The 27,212-nt window shown below is 40.2% G+C and overlaps 1 protein-coding gene across 4 annotated transcripts in view; it reads left to right on the forward strand.

The window, feature by feature from the left end:
* Positions 1–27,212, forward strand: part of LINGO2 (leucine rich repeat and Ig domain containing 2) — a 1,202,771-nt gene that overhangs the window by 742,421 nt on the left and 433,138 nt on the right. For 3 of the 4 annotated variants that reach the window (XM_075279372.1, XM_075279389.1, XM_075279397.1), the window contains one exon: positions 11,811–11,969. The exons of the other annotated variant lie outside the window; for it this stretch is intronic. The gene's annotated coding sequence lies outside the window, so the exon portion shown is untranslated. The remainder of the gene's footprint in view (positions 1–11,810; positions 11,970–27,212) is intronic. 4 annotated transcript variants of the gene reach the window in all.

Raw genomic sequence — 27,212 nt, forward strand, 5'->3', positions numbered from 1 at the left:
GAATACCTACTCGATGGAATACTACTCGCTCATCACTAGTCATTAATATTAAAACATTATATTATTATTTTACATATACAAGTATGCAAACACATATTTACAGGTCATTGTTAACTTTTTTTGATAACCTTGATGGTCAAAGAATTTTTTGGGGAAAAATATTGATGGTCACAATATAAACCTTTTGGTTGTTATGAGAAAAACATTACTTTAAGTTTTTTTTTAAAAGATGTCGTTCAACACTCAGAGATACCATAATTTAAATTTATTTGAACTTTGCTGTGTATAGCAAAGTCATACTAGACTTACGTTAGCTGAACCCAATGGTTTCACTTGAAATGAATGACAATCTAATGTGTATGAAAGGCCTGGTTGATTTTCGGTTAGCATATGATTAGGAAGAAAGGATTGGGCATGTTGAATTTCAACATGCCTGCTCCTTTGCCCTCAAGGAAAATATGGCACCATTTATATGCATGTATTGAGAAAGTGGTTTTGTTGCACTATGAATTAAACTTTTTGTAACGTCTCTTCTGTGTCCGGGTCTCTGTGTCACCCTCTGATTGCACGCTGTGGTGCAGGATGCATGTTTAGTTATTATTCCTTGTTTTTGGTTCTTGTTGCTCAGTCTGAACACTGCTGTATTCTCTTTTCTCTGTAATTGATTCTTCACAACACCCATCTCCTTCTCCTTGGTTTCTCTCTGCTCCTCTAATAGTTAATCTTAGCCTTACCTGTGTGATTGACAGCCTATCTGCCAATTAAGTCTGGGGCAGGTTCTGGACTTGCTATAAGCAGGTCATCTGCTCCCACATGTTGGCTGGCTATTGACACTACATCTTTGCTAAGCGCTTCTCTTGCTATTGTATTGTTTTACTAATGTCTGACCTTTGGCTTCTCTTGTTACTACTAATTTGGATGTTGATTTGGTACTGTTTGTCTATGTGGTTTGACCTCGGCTTGCTGACTCCTCTTCTGTGTTGTTTTGTCTTATCCTGTTCTGTGTAACACTTATTCAGAGAAGGGACTGTCGCCCAGTTGTCCTCTACCACCTAGGGTAGCTGATGCAAGTAGGCAGGGACCGGGGCTGGGTCAAGTTTAGGTCTCACTGTCTCTGTCTTCCCCTTCCTATCTGGTTTAAGCAACAGCACTGTGGAATTGCACAACTAGCAATTCCCTTACACTTTTATTATCTAAACTCTTTCAATTTGTAAACAGTACAAATTGATAGTTGACACTTTTGATATGTGTGCAGTACAGAATGAATGGTGACAGAAAACCAAATTAAAGCCATCACATTATGTAAAAATAAACATATCTTTATTTATTTATTTATTTATTTATTTTTGTCAGTTGGTCAGTTTCCTAAAATATATATGGTAACATTTAGCAAGTATATGTTATTGTTTTGGGTTCAAAAAAAATTTATTACTACATTCATATTATAACGTGAATTTAATATAGATAGATAGATAGATAGATAGATAGATAGATAGATAGATAGATATAGACATATAGTAGCTTAGCAAACTTCCTCCAAGGTGCTAGAAAACAATAACATAAGTATTAGGAAAGAAATAAAACAGATCTGAAGGAAAATTATATTAATCACACTTCAGCAGCTTTATTTATTCAAATGAAGTATGTAGGAAATATATATTGTTGTAATATTTATTTCAGGTAAAAAAAAAAAAAAAAGATTTATTTGCAGAATAAACAAGATAATTCGTGGTTGCAATAATGGAGTGTCAGAAGGTATTTCTGATAAAAGGATTATAAAAGACAAGGTCACTTTGAAGCATAGTAAGCTATGTGCTGATGACACATATTTCCAAGTAGGATATATATTGTTCAATAATACGCTGCTGGAAAGATCATGCTATCAGTATTATTAGCTCTGAAGAACTGTAAGCTTTGACATTGGTCTAACTATGGTGGATTCCTATCAGTATTTTATCGCAGAGAAAATTCATATGACTTGACTTTTAATAGCCTTGACCTGTTTACTGCAAAGCCATGTAATGAATTTCCTACACCAGTGATCATTACACCATATATTGATCGAATCTATGGATTTCATTTATGTTTATGTGCATATTGCTTACATTCCATTTAATTTGTTTCTAACTAAGCATTTGATTGCTTCACATTGCAAACAGAAATTCAATGCAGATGCCAATACTTAACTTGCTTACTTAGAAACATTATACTGTATGTGAACTATGGAGTTCTGTTCACAAAGTTTATGGGGAAAGGGCAGTTTTTACAACTTATCATCATGTTTTACCTAGGAAACTGCTTTACTGTACCATATTTTATTTATTATCTCATATATTCTACCAGTGTCAGTCACAATATCTACCCTTATATAGTGCAGGACACATCTCTCCACTGTCAGTGCCATCCAATTCACTCTTTGACAGGTCTTTTATCAGGTACAGTGATTTCCTTACAATGCCTGCCACATTCTTACAGTACCAGCCTCCTTAATGTACCTACTATAACTACTTGTGCCTAATAGTAGCTCTTTTATGATGCCTTCTGAGATATCTTTTCACATTTTTTGTCAATGTAGTCTAAACGTAACACTGATAACTTACTGCAGCATGATATCTTATTGCTGCACACAAGATAAGCCAATGAAAAGCCATGGAAAAAGCTGAGAAAAAATAGCACTCCCACAATTTCTTTATTGTATGGCCTTTAGAAAAACATATGTATAAAATATATCCTACTAATATTATAAATTATAATAGTGAAAGTTTGTGTGTTTGTATGTTTGTATGTTTGTTCCTCAATCACAGCCAAATGGCTGAACGGATTTAAGTGAGATTTCACACATACCTAGATATTCATTAGGAAGGAAAGATAGGCTACTTCTTAGGTCACACTCACCTGGAATCCCGGCCACAATCGGCGAACGTTCTCTCTGCCTCCGCTCCAGGACCTGAGATGACATCATCACAGGTCTTTCAGCTTGGCTCCGATTGCTTGGCTGCAGCAGTCTGTGGGCAGGCCGCAGGGGAAGCCAAGCGGCCTGATACGTTGGTGGCATTGCGTGGGTGGCACCAGTGAGCAAGTCCGCACCGGAGAAAATGGCGGCTTCTCCCGGCTCCGGAGCAATGCCGCCAAGCTGGCCGGAAGTGTGGAGCCAGCATAAGTTCTGCCTGCGTCACCGAACATTCGGCAGATGGTCGCATCGCCACATCGCCGTCTGGACGAACACCCGCGGGAGAATGGATACATACCTCCTCACCACCTCTTCAGTGACTACAGCGGCTCCAGGTAGGGGTTGCCAGCTGTGGGGGTTAGGGGCCTTCACAGTGCATGGGGATGGGGGGGATGTTGGGGGTCTGGGGATGAAGAGGGTTGGTGGTGGGGGGAGGGATGTTGGAGGTCTGGGGATGAAGAGGGTTGTTGGTGGGGGGGTTAGGGGGAAAGGGATGTTGGGGATCCAGTGGGGAAAGGGGGGCCAGGTGTTCAGGGGTGGGCCTGCAGGGAACTGTGATAGGGGTGCAGCGGGGGGTGCTTTGCATGTCTTCAACCGGCGGGGGCCATTGTCGCAAGCAGCGGAGAGGGGCCGTGGGGTGCACGGGCAGGACTGGCGCTAGAGGCTGCACCACGACGGGGGAGACACATGAGTGCAGGAGCGCCTGCGGGGGAAAGAGGCAGGTGCATTGAGGACGGTGGGCCTGGGGATCCACAGGAGGTGGGTTGCACAAGGGTCAGAGGGCCGCGGACAAAGTTGCGGGTACTTCTAGTTTAAATATAAATGTAAACTGTATTGAATGTATCTGGTGCATGTATTTATGACTTATCTGCTTACCTCTAGTCTTCAGCTTTGTCATGTGACCAGCAATCAGACTCTCTAACTGACACAGCATTGTATGTTTACAAAGGAAGTCAATTTTTTCCATTCACTCCTGTAAGCAGTGGCGTAACTACCACCATAGCAGCGGTAGCAGCTGCCACAGGGCCCGGGACATTAGGGGCCCGGTGACAGCTGCTACCGCTGCTATCATTATGCTCGGAGGTCTTTTCGGACCCCCAAGTATAATGATCGGGGCCCCCTGTTGGTGGAATACTTTCCACCAACAGGGGGCCCCGAAGCTGCAGCAACGGCTGAGACACAGGAGCTGCATGCATGTCTGGCTCCTGTCAGCGCTGCAGGACGTTCTCCCTCTCTCCCCCCTCCCTTTCTCTGCTGTCCTCTGCCCACCAATGAGAGGAGGAGGCGGGGCTTATCCCTGCCGAGCTCCTGCACAGAAGAGAAGAGGAAGAAGCTGCTCCAGGAAAATGAAACTAAAGCTACACAGGTACGTACTGGGGTTACTTATTACTATCAGGCATATGGGGTGTTTACTTGTGTTTTAGTAACTCCATGTGCCTCATAGTAATAGCAGTTAACCCCATCATCTCCCTCACATTAACCCCTGTTTGTCTCACCATAAGAGTTACTGATATGTGAGACATTTGGGGGTAATAGTAATGAAGATACTTTATTATTACCTCCATGTCTCTATATCAGTAACTCTTATGGTGAGGCAGACAGGGGTTAATGTGAGGGAGATGATGGGGTTAACTGTTATTAATATGAGGCACATGGAGTTACTAAATTGTAATGCACAGGACCAGATTTTTTTTTATCCACAATTTGTCCTGGTATAGCGGTCAGCGGTGACAGTATTTAGTCCTGTAGGGGCCACTAAGGGACATAATACTGTGTGCAGGGGCCACTATGGGGGATAATACTGTGTGCAGGGGCCACTAAGGGACATAATACTGTGTGCAGGGGCCACTAAGGGACATAATACTGTGTGTAGGGGCCACTAACGGACATAATACTGTGTGCAGGGGCCACTATGGGACATAATAGAGCGCGCAGGAATGCGTAGGAGGGACTCAGTCGAGATCTTTGGTGTCGGGGGGGGCCCCATGTCAAAAGTTCGCCACGGGGCCCCGCCATTCCTAGTTACGCCACTGCCTGTAAGACTAACATTAAGACTATCAAAGGAATAAATAGTTCCATCAGTGTTCAGTATTCCATTCGGGGGGTCCCCATGCAGAATACTGAGCCCATTGACAAGTGGTGGGTAGTGAAAGAACACAGACCCCATAGACTATAATGTGTCCTTGTGTTTTCCGTGCGGTGTCTGCATGAGTCCACATGCGGAGAGGAAAATAGTTCATGAAGTAATTTTCTCTCCACATGTTCCGTGCTGACACCGCTCAGAAAACACACAAACCCCTGGGGCAACACGGTGGCTCAGTGGTTAGCACTGCAGCCTTGCAGCGCTGGAGCCCTGGAGTTCTTATCCCGCCAGGAACATCTGCAAGGAGTTTGTATGTTCTCCCCGTGTCTGTGTGGATTTCCTCCCCTTCTATAAAGACATACTGATAGGAAAAAAAAAAAAAAAAGTACATTGTGATCCCTTAATGGGGCTCACAATCTACATTTAAAAAAAACAAAAACACAAACCCCATTATAGTCTATGGGGTCCATGTGCTTTCATAAACTCACCGCTTGTCAATGTGTTCAGTATTTCGTTCAGGGGATCCCCAAGCGGACGTCCAGAATGGAATACCGAACACAGATGTGCACCAGGCCTTAGAAGTGACAGTCACTATTGACCGTGGCACAAGCTTCTGTGGAACATTCCTGAGCCCCTTACCAACCACCATAGTTGTAATCATTTGATAATTGTTATTATCTTCTGGGCCCAACACTTATACTCAGTCTGACCCTATCAGCACATCTTTATATGTATTCAATCCAGATAATTGGATGCTCTTTCTCTAAATATACTCCTGTGTCCAAGCCTAAAACAGAGAAATGTTAAGCTATTCTACGGTGTTCCTCTATGTCGACAGATGGTGTTTAGCATATGCAGATGTAACCTCTCTTATAAAATTACTTGCTCTACATCTGTACATTTATGACTACAAAATTTAGGCATGAAAAATACCTCTCATTTTATACACCTGTTTGTTGACTTAAACAAAGTGAGTACTTTTTCTGGCAAAACTGCTGAGGAAATTAAATTTTGTTTGTGTTACCAGCTACAACTGCCTTATTTCTTAATCTTCAATGCAATTTCCAAAATATTTCTATTGACTTGGCAAATCTTAGATCATTGCATCTGCTCTGGATGGATATTTTCTAAGAACAAAAGCTTCCAATTATTTTAAAATTAAACAGTAGTAAGAAAACTAATAAATATGTTGTTATAGATGCATTAAAACTCGGTAGGGTTTAGCTATAATGGTGGCAACAAAATTCTCATTAAGTCTTTGGCCTTGTGCCTCACCGCATGGGGCAAGCATATTATAATGACCAGCTAAAACACTCCCTATCGTCAATCTCGTGTTTTCATTCTACAACCCTGCTGTGAGCTCACTGTACAATATTAAGATTGTTGCAAGCTTTTCAGTTTTTGTAATAGATATTGCAACATAGTTCAAGTGCAGTAATTATTTTCCTTTATACACTTCTAAGGCAGTTGAACAAAACAGCTTATTTGAAAGACTTGAACCATATTATGTTTAAAAATTTTATCTACATTTTTATTGTATTATTGAACACAGCTTGGTATCAATTTTACATTGTGATGTATCTCACTATGTACCACTTATTCTTCCAGTCTCTGTATATTACATAGGGTTTCAATTCCTTTATATAAGATGTAGAGATGATCGAATATCAGGCCGTTCGAGGTGTTCGATTCCAATCGAACACCAGGTGGCAAACTCACTAAAAATTCGATTCCCCTCCCACTTTCCCTGGCGCGTTTTTTGCACCAATAACTGTGCAGGAGTGGTGGGACAGGAACTACGACAACAGAGGCAGTTAAAAAAAAATTGAAAAAACCCATTGGCTGCCGAAAACATGTGACCGCCAATTTAGACGAATGGTGAATGTACCATTCGTTTAATTTGGAGGAGTGAACTATATGAATGTGAGACAGGGACAGATGTACAGGCAGGGTTAGCTAGGGATAACCTTTATTTAGGGGGGAATGTTACTCACCCAGCTCTTTGGGGCTCTATCTGGTCGGGATCCCTGTCAGCTTGCGATATGCGCGAGCTGACTTTTTTCTATAGGAATGCATTGACTAGCGCTGATTGGCCGAATGCCCGTACAGTGGCCAATCAACGCTGGTCAATGCATTCCTATGGGAATAGCCGTGCTGAATGTGCAGTATGCAGTATAGCAGAGCTGGGATTTTAAAGAGGATCCTATTCACTACACAGCATGTACCCCACATGTACCTCACTTTTCCTTATCAGCAATTGGGTTTTGCTTTTGTTGTTGTCCACGCTGTGTAGTGATTAACCCCCTCCCCCCACCCCCACCCTTACTGGTGTCCGCTTACCTGCAGCTCTTTGCTCTTGGTCCACTTCGGTCCATGGTCCTGATTTCAGAGCGCCCTGCCCCCCTCGCCCCCCATCTAGTATTATAGAGAAGGCTTGGCTTAGGCTTGGCTAAGCCCCGCCTTCTCTATAATACTAGTCGGGTGAGGGGAGGGGCTTAGGAGAGTGTAGGCGGGGAGTCTACCCACCCACACTCTCCTAAGCCAAGCCTTCTCCATAATACTAGAAGGGGGAGAGGGGGGCAGTGCGCTCTGAAGACCGTACAAGAAGAACTAGAGCTGCAGGTAAGTGGACACCGGTGGGTGGGTGGGGGGGTACACTACACAGTGTGGGGTACATGCTGTGTAGTGTATAGGGTCCTCTTTAAAATCCCAGCTCTGCTTCATCGAGCTGGAATGCTAACATCGGCCAGCACTGCTACATCCAACCATCCCTCCATCTACTCCTGTCACACACATCTCGTATGTAGCAAAGCTCAGCACACACTCAGCTCTACTACATCTCTACAACAGAGTGTATAGATGTAGAAGAGCTGAATGTCTGCTGAGTTCTGTTACACAAGAGATGTGTGTGACAGGAGTATAGCTGGAGGGATGGTTGGGTGTAGCGCTGGCCAATGTTAGCAGTGTCTGGAGTAGCTGGGCTAACCGCACGGGCTCTGCTATATCTTGCTATAGAAATGCATTGACCATCATTGATTGGCCACTGTACGGGCATTCGGCCAATCAACGCTGGTCAATGCATTTCTATGGGAAAAAGTCAGCTCCGGCATATCGCAAGCTGACAGGGGATCCCGACATAATAAAGGTACTTGATGTCCCCAGACATGCTTCCCCTGCTGTCCCAGTTGCTTTCCAGGGTGTTGACATCATTTCCTGGGGTGTGATAGTGGACTTGGTGACTCTCCTGAGTCGAATAGTGGGATCCCCTGTAGCGAAGCATTTTCTCCCATAGACTATAATGGGGTTCGATATTCGTTCGATTAGTCAAATATTGAGATGCTATTTGTAACGAATCTCGAATCTCGAACATTTTACTGTTCGTTCATCTCTAATAAGATGCTCTCCCTGAACCTCACTGGCTCACACAATGTCCTTTTGTTAGAATGTCGTTACATGGTGCCCAATGAATTATAGGAAAGGCCTATGCTATCCTTAGGAAAGGCCTTAAAGGGGTTGGCCACTTTCAGACCAATATTGACAAACAAATGTACAGTAAAAAGATATACAATTTTCCAATATACTCTCTGTATCAATTCCTCACGGTTTTCTAGATTTCAGCTTGCTGTCATTCATTCTGTTACTTCTAGAGGATAAAACTCTGACCATGGTCATGTGATTTACGGTCCATGGTCATGTGATGAGTACACAGGTGCACAGCTGATTACCAGGCAGCTGTCTGATTATTGTAAAAAACAATGTATATTCAGCTCACCCCTTAATCATGAACACCTGATCCTGGGCCGCACGGATGTGGATGGACCTTGTTCCACTTGTAAAGCCAGCAAAAAGTAAAGAATATCCAGCGTCTCCAGAAGGTAAAAATTAACTTTTATTTCTGCATTAAAAAAATATAAGCATCACAGGTAAGTACACCCAGCGTACAGAGATTGTTTAAGCTACGCTGAAGCCATGATGAAGGAACCAGCAAGGTTCTGAAACGCGTAGCTTAAACAATCTCTGTACGCTGGGTGTACTTACCTGTGATGCTTATATTTTTTTAATGCGGAAATAAAAGTTAATTTTTACCTTCTGGAGACACTGGATATTCTTTACTTTTTGCTGGTCTGATTATTGTGCTGTGACTATAACGAGCGGCACCTGTGTGCTCATCACATGACCATGGACCGTAAATCACATGACCATGGTCAGACTTTTATCCTCTAGAAGTAACAGAATGAATGACAGCAAGCCGAGATCTAGAAAACCGTGAGGAATTGATACAGAAAGTATATTGGAAAATTGTACAACTTTTTATTGTACATTTGTTTGTCAATATTGGTTTGAAAGTGGCCAACCCCTTTAAATATTTGATCGGTGGTGGACCAGCAGCTAACTTTTCAAATCAGCTATTTGGGGGGGGGGGTGTTCTGTCTCTGTACTACAGCACAAAGCTGTAAGTTGATGGTTCTGTACCCTGTGTAGTGACTGATCATAGATGACATCAATGGGAGCAAAGCTGGAATAACGGCACCTGGTCATTATACAGGACATGAACATCTTCGGGATAAAGAAAAATAATCTTGGAAACCGTCTAAGGCCCCATGTAGCGCGAACGCCTCAGCCAAAATCGAGTTTTACGCTGGAAAGTGGATGGCATTCTGGCTAATCCCATCCTTACATTGCACACAAATATCTGTAGCAGACTTGCTGGGATTTCACGTACTGTCACATAGCATGTCAATTATACCTATGGAAATGCTGGGATTTTCTATAAATGTATAATTGGAGCAGACAGTCTGGCTTGGAAAACTCTGCTGACCTTCTGGGAAAAGCGCTGTGGAAAAAACTTCAATGTGTTTCTGTCGTATTTTTCCAGCAGCGCTTTTTGGCTGTGGCTCACTATGTGGGGCCTTAGCCTGAAGGACTGTCCTTTCAATACCTAAAGTGGATCTATCAGCATAATATGCTTGCCTATGTAAAGACAGCTCATTATAGTTACAGACAGTGCTACAGCCAAAATTGTACAAAAATCATGTTGTGCTATCATGAAGGAAAGAATACACCAGGCACACCGGAAGAGACATACTAGTCCTAATGCACCAGAATTACAGCTTATTTTGCGTAAAAGGTTATTTTTATGGTTTTGTGCTATAGACACTTTTTGCACCTCACTTGGCAACAGGATGTGTCTTGCATCAAAAAGGTGTAGTTTAGCAAGCAAGGGGTGTGTTTTAAGATGCGTGAATCTATGTTAAACTACTACTGTGGCAACACAGTGGTTAGCACTGCACTCTCGCAGCGCTGGAGTCCTGGGTTCGAATCCTGCCAAGGACAGCATCTGCAAAGAGTTTGTATGTTTTCCCCGTGTTTGCGTGCATTTCCTCGCATACTCCAAAAAGACATACCAATAGGGAAAAATATACATTTAAAAAAAAAAATTTCTACAAAATTTTGTTCAAAAATACGCCAACCAATGTAACGTTAAACACATATTTTCTGAAGATGCACCAATAGTTTGAGTCCAGTCAATTGATGATGGGAAAGCCTCTTGCACAACATGGAAGAATGGTGGTTGCTATGCATGTATGTATACAGAACTATCTGTCACTAAAGACAAGGAATGTCTACTATAGCCCAAAAGTTTTTTGTTTTTTTTTATGGGGGGAAGGGTGAGTTGTTTTGCTAATAGGAGTGTGGATCTGGAGGTGTAATATGCTGCCCTTATATAGAACAGCATTTTAAGCTGACATATCTGCTTTGTAGCTACTTTAGGTTCCAGTTCATTGATTGAAGTAAGAAAAGCCATGACAAACCAAAAACACATTAATACAATTATTTTATTATTGATAGAGCAAATAGTTAACAAGAGTATTCAATATATTACATTATCACTGCATCAATCGAAAAGAGCCAGTGAATATTTGAGTCAATGCAAGTATTTAGAAGGGATCCACTGCATGCAAAACAGCATTGTTCTAATAATTCAGCACCTTGTTAAAGAGAGGATTAAAACCGAGAAAGAAAAGTAAGATACTCTTCTCGAGATGGTGTTCTCATTAGTAACGTCCGTCTTCCTTGCAGTGTTCTCATAAACTCAATAATGGACAATGAAAAATGTTTCAGATTTAAGTTGTTACAGTTCAGTTGATGCAAGAATATTCACAATGGGATTAGGAAAGAAATTTTGCAGGATTACGATAGACATGATTAATTACTTTCTTTAACATGTTTTTATTTTCAATAGCAATGAATCTGAACCTTATAATTTTGTGCTAATGTAACACCTTGGCTGTGTTACTATTTTTTAAGAATACATAAAGACATTTAAGTCTACTTGTTTTTTTTCTTGTTTATCCACATCAGGAGCGTGTTTTATGAATCAGTTTTAATATCAGTATTACTAGATGTGGAAATTATTATTATTATTGTTTATTTATATAGCACCATTAATTCCATGGTGCTTTACATTAGGGGGTTACATACAATACACAGAATATACAGGTAGATATAATACTAACAGTGACCAACTGGCACAGTGGGGTAGAGGGCCCTGCCCGTGAGGGCTTACAATCTATGGGGGAAATGTTTATCTAATGTGATTAGAATCATCATGTTAAAAAGCTAATGGTCCAGATAGAGTCTCCACCTCTATCGATTATATCAACATGTCAAGGTGAACCTTATGTTGTTCTTATTGATTAATATTTGATGTTTTCTTGCCACTAGTGCACACCCAGTCATTTTCCAATTAAAAGGAGGTAATGTCTGTTGTTGCAGATTCATTTTGACTACGCTGAAAGTGGAATCATGAATGATGAATCCATCCTTGACAAGCTGGTGTTATCATGGTCAAGTCCTGTGCTTTGATTTCACGCAGTGGCCAAAGGTTTTGTATAATAAAAAAGAGCGAAGGGATTTTTAGAGCAAAAGTAATAGGTATGTACAAATATGATTTTCTTCATGATTTTTTAATGTATTTCTTTCCGAAAATGAAGACTGGTGTGAAGCTACAGTTTCTAGCATGCTTTTACAACTTTTGCTATTTCAAAAACAGCCACAAGTCGAAGACTTGGCATTTAATACAAAATTGGTTTTAAAAATGTGGCTCCTATCGAGACCTTATACCGCAATGCTTGAGACTACAAGCTAACAAAATCTTTGCTATTGTGTATCCATGTTTCATTTACTCGTGACAGGTAGGATTTCATAAGGTTTTTCATAGAACTATATACAACCATGAAGATCACAAACTAATATGTTAAGATTTTCAATAAATACTGTTTGTGAAGTTGATTCAAGACACGAACCTTCTCTACAATATCTAGTCAGTCTCAGCTACTCACAAATGCAGACTTACTATCTTGTTATGTATGATGCATCAGGAATGTAGCGAACACTTGCCACTGTACATGCCGACCACGGCACCTAAGTCGTTTTGCAGAAAAAAAGAAAAATATTAATTTTTATTTACCCAACCCATTTCTAAAGAATGACTGTTGGCTTAAATTCTGTTTCCATTGTTCTGGTTCTTCAGGGGTTCTGCAAATGTAACATGTCACCTAAAACTCTGCTAGGAAAAATTATTTTTCAAAACTCCAGTGATGCTCCTTCCCTTGTGCCTAAACAGAAGTGTACTCCAGAAAAATTGTGCAACAAATTGTAGTGCATTTCTCCTTTAACCCCTTTGAAATGTAGAAATTTTAAATGAATATATTATTTAAAGAAAAATGAAATTTCTAAATTTCATCTGCATTTTGTTATAATTTCTGTGAAAAGATTAAGGGGTTAACAAACTTCCTAAATGAGTGATTTATGAGGGATTTCTAATATATTTGCCTTTAAAAGTCCCTTCAGAACTAAATTGGTCTCTAAAAAAATTGGTTTTGCAAATTTTTTAAAAAATTGGCAAATTGCTGCTTGACTTACAACATCCTGAGAATGTCCTAAAAAAAAGCCTAACAAGGGATGCCAACATAAATGTTATGGAAATGGAGGATAATATTTATGAACTAATTTGAGTGGTGTGACTGTCTGAAAATCAGAACATTTCAAATTTTGATCATTGTAAATTTTTCCACATTTTTGACAAAATTTCTGTTTTTCAATAAAATAAAGGTAAAATTATGTTTATGGGCGTTTAACGCCAATAGCAACACATAAGGTGTTCCCTACACAGCCCTTTGCATTGTATCCCCTGTGCCGTAATTGGGGGCACAGATGCATTTTCATGTCAATCAGAGGCCTGGTGAATAGAGATGAGCGAACAGTGAAATGTTCGAAGTTCGAAGTTCGATTCGAGTAGCCACTCAATACTCGACTGTTCGATCGAACATCGAACCCCATTATAGTCTATGGGGAATAAATACTCGTTTAGGGGGAACCACTATTCGACTCAGGAGGGTCACCAAGTCCACTATGACACTCCAGGAAATGATGCCAACACCTCTGGAATGCAACTGGGACAGCAGAGGAAGCATGTCTGGGGGCATCTAACATGCCCAAGTCACTGTATTATGTCGGGATCCCTGTGAGCTTGCAATATGCGCAAGCCGACTTTTACCCATAGGAATGCATTGACCAGCGTTGATTGGCCGAATGCCATACAGAGTACAGCATTTGGCCAATCAATACTGGTTCTGCCGGAGGCTCGTTTGTGAGGAGGCAGAGTCTAATATCGGACCATAATGGAGACTGCTGTGGACCGATCTTATACTCCGCCTCCTCCGGCAGAACCAGCGTTGATTGTCCGAATGCTGTACTCTGTATGGCATTCGGCCAATCAATGCTGGTCAATGCATTCCTATGCCGAGATGTAGCAGTGCTGGCCGTGCGCTCAGCACTGCTACACCGGAGATGAAGCAGAGCTGAGTGTGCGCTGAATCCTACTGCACACTCAGCTCTGCTGCATCAGAGATGTGCTGAATCTTGCTGCACAGTCAGCACTGCTGCATCAGAGACATAGCAGAGCTGAGTGTGTGCTGGACCCTACTGCACACTCAGCTCTACTGCATCTCAGCAGAGCTGAGTGTGCAGCAGGGTTCAGCGCACACTCAGCTCTGCTTCATCTCTGGTGTAGCAGTGATGAGCGCATGGCCAACACTGCTACATCTCAGCATAGGTATGCATTGACCAGCGTTGATTTGCTGAATGCCATACAGAGTACAGCATTCGGCCAATCAATGCTGGTTCTGCCGGAGTAGGTGGAGTCTAAAATCAGTCCACAGCAGTCTCCATTCTGGACCGATTTTAGACTCCGCCTCTTCACAGACGAGCCTCTGGCAGAACCAGCGATGATTGGCCGAATGCTGTACTCTGTATGGCATTCGGCCAATCAATGCTGGTCAATGCATTCCTATGGGAAAAAGTCAGCTTGATCATATCGCAAGCTGACAGGGATCCCGACCAGATAGAGCCCCAAAGAGCTGTTTCAGTAACATTCCCACCTAAATAAAGGTAATCTCTAGCTAACCCTGCCTGTACAGCTATCCCTGTCTCACAGTCACATAGTTCACAGTCTCAAATGATATTAAATCCACTGTTCATATAAATTGGAGGTCACCTGATTTAGCCAGCCAATTACTTTTTCCGATTTTTTTTCAATGCCTTTGTTGTTGTAGTTCCTGTCCCACCTCCCCTGCGCAGTTATTGGTGCAAAAAAAGTGCCAGGGAAGGTGGGAGGGGAATCAAATTTTTAGTGAGTTTACCACCTGGTGTTCGACTCGAATTGAACATCTTGAACAGCCTGAGATCTGATCGAACATGTACTCGATTGAACGCTGTTCGCTCATCTCTACTGGTGAATACCTTCAATATCAGCTTTTTAACCACATGAGGACCGCCGTACGTAAATTTACGGCCTCATGTGCTGGTACCTAAAGACCGGACTATTGCCGAAATACGTCCGGCCTTTAGGTACCTTTCTGGCGGGGGGAGGGGTGCGGGGGGGACAGGGGTTAGGTGTTACTAACACCTAACCCCTTCCTCCATAACGTCCAGTCGGAACTGAGTCCGACTGGACGTGTTAACCCTTTCGATCGTGCCGTCAAACATCACGGCGCGATCGAAAGGGATCCGCCGACAAGTTAACCCGATCGGCACCCCCCGCGGCGAGATCGGGGGGTGCCGATGTCAGTAGAAGGTAGTCTGGGGTCTGGCCAGTGACCCCAGACTACCGGAGCCCCCACATACCTGGTGATCCTGCCAGGCGGTGGAGGAAGTGAGCGATGTGTCTCACTTCCTCTGCAGCTTACAGGACACCAGCAGGCTCATGTCCTGCTCGTGTCCTGTCAGCTACTGTGTAGAATCAGCTGATGCTTTCATCAAAGCATCAACTGATTCAAGTGTCCTAAAGGGACACATGAAAAAGTAAAAAAAAAGTTAAAAAAAAAAAAAAAAGTGTATGAAAAAAGTAATAAAGTTCTAAAGTCCAAAAATCCCTTTTTTCTATACAAAATGAATTATATAAAAAAAAGCACTAAAAATTAAAAAAAGCAATGCATATTTGGTATCGCCGCGTCCGTAACAACCTGTACAATAAAACTGAAATAATATTTAATGTACACGGTGAACGTCGGAAAAAAAAAACGGAAAAAACTCGCCGGAAATAATGATTTTTTGCCATCTCATCCTACAAAATATGCTATAAAAAGTGATCAAAAAGTCATATTCACCCCACAACAGTGCCAATAAAAAGCGCACATTTTCCCGCAAAAAATAAGCCCTCAACCAACACTGTCAACCGAAAAATAAAAATGTTACGTCTCTCAGAAGATGGCGATGCAAAAAACATTGATTTATGTCCCCATATGTGTTTTTGTTCTGCAGACTTAGTATCGCATAAAAAAATAACATAAATGAGGTATCGCCGTAACCGTACCGACCCGCAGAATAAAGGACACATGTCACTTATACTGTACGCTGCATGGCGAAAAATTTAAAATGTAAAACTCAATGCAGGATTGATTTTTTTTTTTTTTTTTTAATCCAGCAAGAAAGAGTTAATAAAATGTAATCAGTAAGTTGTAGGCACCCAAAAATGGTGTCATTACAAAATGCATTTCATCCTGCAAACAACAAGCCCTTATATGGCCATGTCACCAGAAAAATAAAGAAAATATAGCATCTAGCAATGTCAAGGCAAAACCCCCAAAAAATCGCCAAATTATTAGAACACAACTGGCTGCGGCAGATAGGGAATATATAAGCTGTGCGAGCGAATATCAGGGGACACCCCAGATTTACAGCTTATGAGCGAAAAAACACCAGAAGTGACCCCCAAAGTGACCCCCAGAGTGACTCCCCCAATCATAGGAGCTACTGGGACATAGTAGGGAATTTGGTGTCTGCAATGTTCTCCGCACAGCTTATATATTCCCTCTTCGCCATCCGCTGTGCAGTCACGTCTGGGATACTAATACTCACTACATCCCCTGATAAATTCTTTGAGGGGTGCAGTTTTCAAAATGGGGTCACTCCTTTGGGGAATCCACTTTTCTGGTACCTTACAGGCTCTACAAACATGACATGGCGTCCAGATACCAAACATCAAAATCTGTACTCCAAAAGCCGCATCGCGCTCCATCGCTTCTGCGCCCTGCTGTGCGCCCAAACTGCAGTTTATGACACATGTATGCCACATGTATGACACTGGTGTACCCTGGATAACGGACGTAATGTCATATGTGGGTATAAACTGATATTAGGGCACAGCTGGACGCAAAAGGGAAGAAGGATTATTGGGTTTTTGGAGCACAGACGGTTTGGTTTTTGGATGCCATGACACTTTTGTAGATCTGAAATGCCAGTAAAGTGGAATCCCCTGATATGTGACCTTATTTTGGAAACTACACCCCTGAAGGATTTCTCCAGGGGTACAGAGAGCATTTTTAACCCCCAAGTGTTGCTATAACTTATTATCCATAAATTAATACGAAGCTGATTGTGAGAGGTGAAAATGACAATTTTTCCAGGAATACGTCATTTCAGTGCGTAATATGTTGTGCCCGCCTTGTATCAGAGATGAACGCTCTAAAAGCTGTTGTGCCCGGGATACCCGCTTACCAGTTTTTGGAGTGTCTCTGCTGACATAAGTTGGGCACAACATATCGGGCACTAAAATGGCGAATCTCTGGAAATTTTTCATTTTTAACTTCTCATTATCAGCTGTGATTTCATTTCTGGAAACTAAATAAATGCAACACTCAAGGGTGAAAAATGCTTGCCACTTGATAAATCCCATGAGTGGGCTAGTGTCCAAAATGGGGTGACATGTCTGCGGATTCCACTTTATTGGCAATTCAGGGGCTTTGCAAAAGTGGCATGGTGTCCTAAAACCAAACTGTGCTCCAAAAACCAAAATAGCGCTCCTTCCCTTCTGTGCCCGGCTGTGCCCAAACAGCCATTTATACCCACATATGGCATTAAGTCCGTTATCCGGGGTACACCAGTGTCATACATGTGGGCATACACCGCTATTTGGGTACCCAGCAGGGCGCAGATGTGAAGGAGCGATATGTGCTTTTGGAGTGCAGATTTATATTCTTTGTTTTTGGACACCACGTCACATTTGCAGAGGCCCTAAAATTGTCCCTACAAAATGGGGTCACTTCTTGGTGAATTCCAGTTTACTGTCACCTGTGTAGTTTCTAAAATGGGGTCAAAATGGGGGGTTTCCATTGTATTGATACTTTAGGGGCTCAGCTAATGCGACATGACACCTGAGAACTATTCCAGCCACATCTGCTTTCTAAAAGCCAAATAGCGCTCTTTCCATTCTGAGCCCCACCGTATACCCATACAGCAGATTATGGCCACATATGGGGTATTGCCGTGTTAAGAAGAAATTGTGTAACAAACTCTGGGGGGCTTTTAATTCTTCAGTTACTTGCAAAATTAAAAATATGGAGCTAAATGGACGATTAATTGGAAAAAAAAAGTAATTTTTCATTTTTACGTCCCATTGTTAATAAAATCTGTGAATCAGCTGTGAGGCCAAAATGCTCACCAAACCCCTAGATAAATTCTATGAGGGGTGTAGTTTCCAAAATGGGGTCACTTTTAGGGGGTTTCCACTTTATTGGTACACTAGGGGCTCTGCAAATGCGACATGGCACCTGAAAAATATTCCAGCAAAATCTGCCCTTCAAAAGCCAAATAGCGCTCTTTCCATTCTGAGCCCCACCATGTTCCCATACAGTAGATTATGACCACATATGGGGCATTTCTGTGTTCAGGAGAAATTGTGTAACGAACTTTAGGGAGCTTTTTTTCCTTTATCCTCTTGTGAAAATGAAAAATTTGGGGCTAAATTGACAGTTTGTTGGAAAAAAAGTAAATTTTCATTTTCATGTCCCAATGTTAATAAAATCTGTGAAACAGCTGTAGGGTCAAAATGCTCACTCTACCCTTTGATATGTTTTGTGGGGGGTGTAGTTTCCAAAATGGGGTCACTTTTAGGGGGTTTCCACTGTATTGGTTCTCTAGGGGCTCTGCAAATGCGACATGGCACCTAAAATTATTCCAGCAAAATCTGCCATCCAAAAGCCAAATAGCGCTCCTTCCATTCTGAGCCCCGCCATGTTCCCATACAGCAGAATATGGCCACATATGGGGTATTGCCGTGTTCAGGATAAATTGTTTAACAAACTTTGGGGGGCTTTTACTCCTTTAACCCCTTGTGAAAATGAAAACTTTGGGGATAAAGTGACATTTTAGTAATTTTTCTTTTACACATTCCAATGTTAGTAAAATCTGTGGAACAACTGTAGGGTCAAAATGCTGACTATACCCCTTGATGAATTCTGTGAGGGGTGTAGATTCTAAAATGGGGTCACTTTTGGGGGGTTTCCATTGTTTTGGTACGCTAAGGGCTCTGCAAATGTGACATGGTGCCTGAAAATTATTCCAGCAAAATATGCTGTTCAAACACCCAGTGTCACTTCTTCCCTTTCGTGCACTGCCGTGTGCCCAAAAATCAGTTTACACCCACATGTGGGGTATTTCTGTGCACGGGAGAAATTGCATAACAAAATGTGAGATGCATTTTCTCCTTTAACCCTTTGTGAATGTGTTAATTTTAGGTCTAAATGAATGTATTAGTGAAAAAAAATGAAATGTCTAAATTTGACCTCCATATTATTTTTATTCTTATGAAATGCTTAAAGGGTTAAAAAACATCCCAAATGCTGTTTTGAATAATTTGAGGGGTGTAGTTTTGAAAATGGGGTGATTTATGGGGGTTTCTATTATATAGGCCTTTATAATTCCTTTCAGAACTGAAGTGTTCCCTAAAAAATTAGTTTGAGGAATTTTCTTGTAAATCTGGAAAATCGCTGTTACACTTGTAAGCCTTGTAACGTCCAAAATGAATTAAAAGACGATCAAAAGATGATGCCGATATAAAGCAGAGATATGGGAGATAATATTTATTCATGTATTTGGGTGGTATGACTATCTGCCTGAAAAGCAGATAATTTCACATTTTGAAAATTGCAATTTTTTCCAAATTTCCATCAAATTTGCTAGTTTTTTTATAAATAAATACAAAAATATTGATTAGTGTTTACCACTAACATGAAGTATAATGTGTTACGAAAAAACAATTTCAAAATCACTTGTGTAAGTTAAAGCGTCTCAAAGTTATTGCCATTTAAAGTGACACATGTCAGTTTTGAAAAAAGAGGCCCGGTCCTTAATGTACTTCTGGGCCTGGTCCTTAACCGGTTAATCAGAAACCACATAAACATTTTCGACACTCGGATGGTCTGAGGAATGTCACATGACCAAAAATATTTATCACCTATGACAAGCTGTATGTGTAAATTTGTACGATATACACTGTATTTGATTTTATAGAATTTGTGGGGCAAAGCTGTACTGCATTCCTATTTTACTCTACATCATGTGGTTTAGATCAACAGACTATTTTCAGCAGTTTGCAAGGATAAAAATACTAACATTTCCATAATCATATTTTACACATTTCTCCTAACATTATGCCCTAGGCACCTAAACTAAACTACATGTAAGGTCAAGGCAGACCATGTGTAGAATAAGAGATAACGTGTGACATTCTTCTAGTATAACATTCTTAATACAAATATTATTTCAAATGCATATTATTAAACATGACAAACACTCAGGTTAGAGACTAGTACTATATAGATTTTCTATTTTCTATGAAGCTATAAAATAAATGATCTGCTAAAATAAAAATTTACAAAAGCCATGAAGTGCCGGCGGCAAAGACTATTTGCTTTTTGCATAATTAGCTGTATAGAAAATGAGAAGAATTTAATGGCGAGGAATTTTTTTGAAATTTTATTATTTTTCATCCTGAAGGTTATTGATGATTTTTAAATGTCAAACTAAAATATTATAATGCCTTTTTATTCTGATTAGGCAACAGTATTATATAATGTAAAGCATAATTGTTCATTTTCTGGAGTAATTTTCATTATTAAACAATGCAACTTGCAATGTTTTGCATGGTATAGAGATATATATTTCAGTTTTTCTTTTTTTTCTTATAATTACACAGAAGTAGTAGTAGTATCGTTAGTAGGGCTGGATCAACACCAGCGCTCACTCTACGTCGGTTATTCCGTCCCCAAATCTGCTTGAAAAATGCAGAAACCAGGCAGAAACCCAGCAGACCCGATTATAGTCTATGGGGTCTGCTGGTTTCCTTAGGTAACTGATTTTTAAGTGAATTAGGTTTGCTTTTCCTTGGATAAAATGTCCAGGTTTGCTTCTGATGCCTCTACGAAGTAAGCAGATAGCTTCATACACATAAATGGGAGCTGAGCTGCAGTAATGGCCTCTATACAGTGTACAGAGCTATCTGCTTCCAACTTCTAGGCTGTGTGGGGGCCAAAAATCAGAAAATAATGGCCTATTCTAAGGATTGACCATAAAAAGAAATATGGACAACCCCTTTGTGTATGTGGATTAGTTTGGGCCCTGTTTTTTCTGTACCATATCTGAAAAGCCATATGAAGAGTCAAGAATGATCAAGGTCCAAAAACATACATTTTAAGTAAAAGAAAAAATATATATCCTTGTACCGTGTTAGCCAGTGGATATGAAATGAAAGAAATTTTCTGAGAGAAGTCCTCAGTAGTGCCAAAACACTTCTGTAATCAAAATCATAATATGACCCAGGATATGAAGATCCTGGTACTAAGGGGGAATTTCAGAGACAGAAAAGATCGCCTCATATGGGAATTTAAACTTATGACGACCCTTTGCACTCTCCAACAAGGTTTAAACAGGGCCCAGGGTTTTATGGCCTTTTATAACCACTAGACACCACGTCACTGATCAAAGAAGTCATAAACCCAGAGAACTTTCCTGCGAACTGATATATATGTGTTTTTTTTTAAAACTGTTTATGTTCTGTTTTCCATCTATTTTGCATCTAACACTCCATTTCTCTGTATATATATGCCTACCTTCAGACATTGTGTTATACTATCCTGATGAAGGGACCTTTATAGTAGTCCCGAAAGCTCGATATATCATCAAAAAACTTTTTGAGTTAGCCATTAAAAAAGGTATCAACTACTGAGGACTTCTCTCAGAAAATGTCTTTCATTTTAAGTAAAGTCCGTTTCAATATTTAGAGACTTATAACTCTACTTATTGTCAAAATTTCTTGTTGAAACTTTTATATATTGTCACAAAACATTCAAAAATGTTCTCTCTTAACCTTGTCACCAAAACTGCTCTCCTTAACCTTGTCACCAGAGGGAAGTTTGCTGAATACGTCCTGTGCAGCCTGACCACAGAATTTCTTCAAAGCTTGCAAATCAGCATATTTGGCTTTGCTAATGGGCAAAAAGGAATTGTGTTTTTGCCCCAAGCTTGTGCCTGTGCATGCAGCTGACTTTCTTCCTCTTGTAGTTTTCTTAAGGCCTGCTCTCTTTTTTGCCAGAACAGGACTTGTTGTCCAAGGACCATTGTAGGAAGTGCGGAACCTCATTAGTCCTTCGTTCTGTGTGGCAGGACTCTGATCGCTTTTCCATCTTACGCTATATTTGCAAGCCTAATATAAACATGGACTTTGCTTTTCCAACTTTTAACTGGCAGCCTATAGGTTCAAGCGCCATACACTACGAGATGCCATCATCTCAACTTAACAAATTTTAGGACCTTGATCGTTCTTCCATCTGACTCTTCATATGTTTTGCATTATTTTGATACAAAGGAGTAATAGTTTTGTCAATAGTGTTCAATTTACAGTATGTAAAAAAAAAAAGAGACATGAAGGAAAACATAAAGGGAATGTATAATCTGAAAAGAATGCCTTTTTATGTAACTCACAGGGGTAAATATATCAGACATTTTATGCCTGGGAGAATTTATTAAGACTGCCTTAATATACTGTACTGCACTGTCCTGTAATTCTAACTGGTTTTCTCTGTTCAATGTATTTTAGAGGTGATTCCTTAGCTTGCCTCTATGGTCCATTCACTATACAAGATTCCCCTAGCGATCAGAAACTGAACTAACTTTTACTCACTTCCCTATTGCCTGAAATTACCGAGCAATATAGTGCTGCACTACTGCCTGACTCCTATCTCTGTTCACAGACTCACCATCTGTCCCTGCCAGCGTCATAATATAGAAAGACGTGAATATTTTAAGACCTATAACTTTTTCACATTTCTGTATATCAAGCTGGGTAACTTTCTTTTGAGACACAATTTGTTTTTTATTGATACTATTTTGGGGAATGTATGATGCTATGAAAGAAAAAAGACTGCTATGGCATTCACCATTATTATTTTTAGAGTTTGGGCAACCCAGGGATACCTAATTTGTTTAACTTTTTATTTTACTTTTATTTTTAGATTCCTTAGGGACTGTATTGTAGTATATTGCAAAAATGTTTGTCTACTATTACACAATGCTTCTTACAGGGTGTTGTAGAACCATAAAAATGACAGCCCTGAGAGAATTTAATAAGCTTCCAGCGGTCATGGCAAAAATAGTTACAAAATGGCAGTGCTTATGTTCCCAATTGAAGGTTGCAATTCAGGGGTTAATAGCTGTGAATGGTGCTGTCAGCATTCACGGCTGTTAGAAGTAAGTACTGGCTGTGTATTGCACAGCCAAAACCAGCTTTGTACAGAATGGGTTCAGTTCCATATAACCCCTTCGGACCAATAACATAGAGGTAGGAGGTTCTGAGCACTTGCCCCAATTATATTCCAATTCTGTTTTGACGATCGATCACTGTGGTGGGGCATGGAAGTCTTCTGGAGGTGAGTATTTGTTCTGCAAATCTTGCAAAATTTGTTTGCACCCAACACATCCAAATCGTAAATTCTATTATTACACTCTAGGGTCTCATCTTACCCCAGAGTATAATACGTGAAGATCCAGGGAAAGTGAGTATAAATAATAAACCGGGCTCTAACCAGAGGTCTCCCACTGGCTACATGGATAATATTAGTGACCACAAAGGCCTTCAATTGGTCCTTAGTGGTCACATGGGTCACACGGGAGTAATGACACACAGACATAATCATGATTACACTGAAATGATCCATGTGAACACTGAGAGCCAATCACAGGCCTCAGCGATCCATTATATCAATCATGAGGAAAGAGGCCCAATGAGAGCGGAGACCTGTGCACCACAGCCCAGAGGAGGTGCGTAAGACTGTTTGCTATGTTTACTCACCTCCAATAGGCCTTCACTTAATATACCCTGAGTATTGTGGAGGATTATAGTAGGTTATGGGCGGCAAATCCCCAAAATTTTAAGTGCTGCCAACCCCAAAAATTTTTTAAAATTCATAATGAGAAGCTGTTTGGTCATCCCTATGCATGTGTTGCTATGCACATTATACTGTGAGGTTGGATTAGTGTGGGATATTATGCTGTGTGTAGGGGCTACTGTGGGATATTACCCTGCGTGGAGGGGCCACAAAGGGATATTATTCTGTCACAGTGATCTTTGGCATGAATGAAGGAAGGCACACGCTTTCTGAACAGCCCAATGCTCATGGTGACTAGAGATGAGCGAACACTGTTTGGAACAGCCGTTCCGAACAGCACACTCACAGCACGCTCCCATAGAAATGAATGGAAGCAGCCGGCACGCGGGGGGTTAAGCGACTGGCCACCGGCAAAGCATACGTGCCAGGTGCTTCCATTCATTTCTATGGGAGCGTGCTGTTCGGATCGGCTGATCCGAACATTATTCGCTCATCTCTAATGGTGACCTTCATTTGCTCCTGCATACAGGTAAGTAGTTGGCCGTTAAGGGATTAAATACTCTTGTTTAACCTCTTCCCAACATCCCCCCTATTAGTACCGCAGATGCTGGGCCTTTAAAGATGGCATCTGCTCTGCTGCTCAGGCCGCCATAGCAACCTGGTCTAATGACATTGTAGACTTGTAGGCCAGGACCTCCCCAAAATTAAAAAAAATGGCCTGGAAACATGCTTGTGTCTTCAAAATGGCCGTCCTCAGGATTTTAAAAATACACCAAACTATAGAAAATAAAATGAAATACATTTACATAAGATATTACCTTTAATGTCAGCTTAATGTATTATGTAATATAGCTATCATTCACATTTTTACAGACGTACAGTATCCACTTCAAGAGGTTGACAGGGTTAGTAATCAGACAACTATTCATGTTAACCTCCATAGTTTAGTGATACCTAGTACATGATGTACAGTATATTAAAATAAAGTCTTCAGATCTATTTTTCCATTTAATTGCAATAAATAGAGCGTCTGATCACTGCCTAGATTATGGGGAAGGTGAGTTAAAGAGTTAGGAATGATGGTACAATTACGGAGCTGACAGCTTTTCTTTCATCACAATCACTCTCTAAATCATGACCTTTCAATTAAATGCACAAAAATACTGAAAGCTGATCATGTTCATTTTTATATCCGGCCTTCACTATGTAAGATGATAATTAGGCAATAACATGAAGTTTCACCGTGATATATTTTATAAGATGGCAGCTTTAACAGTCACATTTTCGGAATGTATTGGCGCTCATACAATAAAGCAGTACATTTGCATGAACTTTATGTAAGTTGAATGATGCTGTCACTTAGTTAAATATTTCCTAGCAAGGGTAAGTAACTATTAAAATGTAACGTGTCTTGAAACATTATCGCTTTTTTAAATGACAAATCTCCATCATTCAATGGAAGATGGCCCAGTTAGTTCAATATAGCTGGCCATATATGACCAGATGGTGATAATACGGCACAAACTGAATCATGTAGGATCAAGATAACAAGCAATACCAACAATCCTAAGAGCTCTTCATCTCTCATAATGTTAATATCTGAGGAGTTATTGTCTATGACACGTTTAACCATGTACAAACATAAAACACTAAACCGAAGCATGTATTAAATTCACACAAGAGCTATTGGTATAATTGGCATATGCAATGTATACTATTTTATACAACCTAGTCATTTGATTTGGATTATACAGATTTTACTCTTCAATACAGTCAGGACTGAGATTATGGTTTGTGGATTAACGTAATTGATGACTTAACCAACTGTATTGTAGAGACAGCTAGCTAGCTAATCCGGAGATACTATATACTATAACCTAAAATAAAGATTAATTGATGTGATATGTATATTTTCAGTATTTAATGGCAACATAATTTGTACTTGCTAGTAAGTATGTAGGCATGTACATATATATGTAATTTATTTGCTGGACCTTGGTAAGAACACAATCCTGTGAATAAGAATCCTATGCTATATAGGACAGATGCATACACTCAGATATATAAGTATATGATATTGTAATGCAATGGTCCAGAGCTGTAGGGAAAAAATCAACCATTAAAAACGTCACATTTCTGTCATTTCAGCATTTGTAAAGAACATGTGTGCTGTATAACACATTATTTGTAGAAGCATTTCTAAATACATGATATAAGCTATGGTGCAGTCGTATACCACCACAATTATAGTAAAGGTCAGCCAGGCTAATTACATTTAGAAGGGTTTTCTACAACATGATTACCTTGACGGGGTATAGGATAAATTGATGTATGGCCCAGGAGCTAATGTCATTATTACATATATGGGATCTATCCTGCTTAATAGATTATTTTACCATCACTATGTGAATGTTAATAATCTTTTCTTGTATCCTATTATGTGGTCTCTGTATTGTGAGGTTATAGAGAGACACTATGATACTTGCAGCACAAGTAGAATTCTACCAACAGCTTCTTCATCGCAAGATGAGAGGGGATAAACAAGGATCAACAGCTTCCATAAAACTCTTAGGATTTTCACTGAGTGGCGTAAAATGTGTGAAATGAACTTGGTTCTCTTTGGATAGATTTTATCTAAAGTCACAAACAATTTATAGTGTTAAGGTACAAGACATCATTCTTAATAGACGTGGGCCTGCTTATATTAGAAGCACGAGTCGGGCATTTCCTGTAGTAATGGTCATCGCTATGTCATTCGATATGTTTGACTGTACTTAAAAAGGATTCTACAGCTTTTCAAAGTGTAAAAACAGCTTATATATATATATATATAAATATATATATATATAAATATATAAATATATATATATATATATATATATATATATATATATATTGTCAGGGTCTCGGGTTGGTAGGTGGGGTGGCATAGACACACAAGTTCCAGTTTCTTTTAGTCTAAAACAAAGGTAGAGTTTATTTTCACTCAAAAAGGCAGTGCAGCAAAAAAGGAAACAATACAAAAATAAATTCTTTGTTGCCTCAAATATGGCTATATAGAGGGGACACACCATAGCCTTGCAGCGCTGGAGTCCTAGTGTTCAAATCCAGCCAAGGGCAAAAAACCATTTGTAAGGAGTTTGTATGTTCTCCTTGTGTTTGCATGGATTTCCATCACATGTTCCAAAAAAGGCATACATTGTGAGCTGTATGTAGGGCTCACAATCTACATTAAAAAAAAAAAAAAATATATATATATATATATATATATATAGATCACCATTTTTTTATTTTAAGTAGATTATTGATTTGCATACTATGAAAATTAATCTTTCTGAACACACACATGTTCAATCTACCATACAATGGTAGAGGCATTAAATAGGTTTTCTGGGCTAAATAATATTTTCTAGTTAGGCTGGGGGAGGTGAAAAAAAACACACTCACCTCTCTC

The sequence above is a fragment of the Leptodactylus fuscus genome, chromosome 1 (assembly GCF_031893055.1).
Source record: "Leptodactylus fuscus isolate aLepFus1 chromosome 1, aLepFus1.hap2, whole genome shotgun sequence".
In the NCBI taxonomy this organism is placed as follows: Eukaryota; Metazoa; Chordata; class Amphibia; order Anura; family Leptodactylidae; genus Leptodactylus; species Leptodactylus fuscus.